Raw genomic sequence first — 3190 nt, 5'->3', positions numbered from 1 at the left:
GTTTTTAAAAAGAGTAAGTGAAAAACTCAAGCAGATCAATTGTGTGGACCCATGTATATAACAAAAAACACATACATTGTTTGATACTCTTCTTGTTTTTTATTTTTAAGAGATGGGGGTCTCTCTCTGTCACCCAGGCTGGAGTGCAGTGGCAAGATCTTGGTTTACTACAGCCTCAAGTTCCTGGGCTCAAGCAGTCCTCCCCAAGGCTGGGATTACAGGCCCATGCCACCATGCCCAGCTGATACTATTATTCACTTATTTTGTAATCATGAAGGTTCATTAATCCCCATGTTTGGCATGGGGAGGCACCAACTGAATATATGTGGGGTACCTAGTGTTTTCTCAGAACCATGTTTGACACCGTGAAATAAAGAATAGTTTCTGCTTTCAAAGATCTTACAATCTCAATAGGTGAAATCATACCCTAACGGGTACAATGTACACTATCTGGGTGATGGGTATACTTATAACTTTGACTCAAGTAGTACAAAAGCAATTCATGTAACCAAAACATTTGTACTCCCTTAATATTCTGAAATTAAAAAAAAAAAATAAGATCTTAATAATCTAGTTGGGAAAACAGAATACTCATTCATGAAAGTAGAAAACAATTAAAACCATGTTCTTAGCCTAAAATTTCAAAGCTGTTAAATAGAATAAAATGATTTCTGAAGTCACAGCTATTAAAATTTTAGAACTTGAATGTGTTCGAAACTTCATGGGACGGGAATAGGGAACATGGAAGCGAGATATAAGAATTACATAAGAATCAACCCTGAGACGTGGTGGCACATTGAACCATTAATCATTTATCAGTACATATTTAGATGAAATAAATTGGTGGCCAGAGCTCGGTATGGAGCAACGTGGGACAATGTCCTTCTTGTTTTGTCTTTTCTTCATCGGTTAGGCCTTGTGGGTTAAGGTAGGGCACACACATGGGGGGAGGAGGAAGCCAAGAGGGAGAGTTCTGTCCATTGTGAGCAGTTGCCTCAGGTAAAATCTTTAACCCAAACTGTTCCTGAGCCACATCCTTTTCCCCTAGAAGCCATTTCATTGACACATTTTTCAGCTGCCAGGAATATTCAAGGTCTCCTAAAGCTCAGGGCTGAAGCTTTTAAGGATGCACCCAGAGACCGCTTACCCAAAGAACTGTTGCTTCAGCCAGTGAGTGTTAAGTGTCACAGGAAATATGAAGATGTCAAGGAGAAAGACAGAAGGTGTTCTGGGTTAGCAGAGTCTCATAAGCAACAGATCAGAGGTGTGTCATGCAATTTTAAGTTTACAAATAATTGAAAGCTAATCATTCAAGCACTAAGCCTTTTAACAGATGCTGACATAAATATTTCTAAAAATTATTTCATAACTGACCTTTTCTTGCTGTCTCAGTGTTATCATTGTGTGAGTGTCATTATCTGTATTGTATAATCTAAAATATCAGTGTCCTTAAATGTCATTGCTCCATATTGGCCTGTTTGGCCCTTAACTGAATGTACTCAGTCTGTAAAGCAATTCCGGTTAGCATTTCCACCATGTCCCTTTGAGACAAAATCTGTACTCAGTCATCACTGTATCTGTTTCTTGTTATCCTTTTTAGGTTTCCTATTCTTTGTCAGAGTATAGCTTTTGGAGCCAAAATGCCTAAATTCAAAGTCTGGATTACTCATTACTAGGTGTGTGATCTTGGACAAGTTATGTAGTCTCTCCATTCCTCAGTTTCCTTATCCATACACAATGGAAAAAAAAAAATAGCGGAGAAACCAATAGCGCCTACCCGTATCACATAGGAGTGCTTTCAACTGCAATTAGAGAAAGCACAGTAACAGTTGCTTATATCATAAGCACATTTATTATTGTTCTCAATAAGAATCTGGGGGTAGCAATCTCAAGGTTAATTCTACGGTTTAATATCATCACAGATCCCAGATCTGTCTTTCAGCTCTGTGATCTAGCTCTTCACCAGATGGCCAACAGGAAGAAAGAAAGGGAGCAATTCCAATGAGCCCTCCTCTCATGCCTGATCCTAAGGATGCAAATGTTTTCCCAGAGCCCCTGCTTCCCAGCATACTGGCCTTTGCATGTCACTGGCCAGAACTCAAGTCACATAGCCATTTCTGGCCACAAGGGAGGCTAGGATACAAGTGTCCAGCAGAGATAATTAAGATTGTCATGACAGTCTCAGACCAGCAGTGATTGCTACATTTGTATACATTGCAAAGTGAACAACGGGCAAGGTCCTGTTAGCAAGACGAGAGTAACAGTTGGGAAGGCAATGGAGGACAGTGTCGGCCACTCCATGAAGGTAAAAGGACTTAATCCACGTAAAATGCTTAAGCCAGAGCCTGGAACAGAGCAATATATGTTAGAAATCATCATCACCACCACTATTATTAGTACTTATAGTTTTATTAGCTTCCTACTTCTCATTGTTTTCACAGATAAGTCTGTTTTTCCCTCAGCTTTTTTTTCCCCTCTGGTCTTTTTCCCCTCCTGTTCCTTTTGCTTCTATCATGCTTCTTAGCTTTCACAACATTAAGACTTAGCTTTCATAGCTACTCACTCAATGAAAGTGAGACTGTTTAGCTATTGGGTTAACAGCTAATTAAACACATACATATACAATATTCCAAGTACTAGTTTAACTGTTCTACATGCAACACCTTATTTAAAACTCATAATACTCTTGTCACCATTTTATAGGTGAGGAAACTGAGGTTGAATAATGGGCCCAAGGTGACACAGCTGATAAATAGATGGTGGTAGGTCTGTTGGACCAAACTTTAAACCGCACCCATATCACACTGTGATATCTTCTTTAATCCTTCAAAACCTGGAGCATTATGCTAAAATTTTATGAATTCTTTATGGTCTTATGGCTAGTCTGGAAAATAAAAGGTTCAGATAGCAGGATAAGTGGGCTTTTTATGTCATAAGTAATACAAATGAATTAGTTTGCCGGAAGAAATTGATGAAGATCCTGAAATACTAGGCTGAGTATTTTAAACTTTGTCCTAAAGAAAATAGACATGGATTATAATTTGTACATTACACTGTTAGGTTATGTTTGGGGACTACAGACCCCTTTGAGACTATGATGGAAGATAAGGATTCTCTTCTTAGGAAAGTGTTATGCACGTTAATTTGCAGATTATTTCTGGGATTTTAAGGAACACCCTCCCCATCCCCC

Source organism: Propithecus coquereli, unplaced genomic scaffold (assembly GCF_000956105.1).
Source record: "Propithecus coquereli isolate 6110/MARCELLA unplaced genomic scaffold, Pcoq_1.0 Scaffold2, whole genome shotgun sequence".
Classification (NCBI taxonomy): domain Eukaryota; kingdom Metazoa; phylum Chordata; class Mammalia; order Primates; family Indriidae; genus Propithecus; species Propithecus coquereli.
This window is presented reverse-complemented; position numbering follows the sequence as displayed.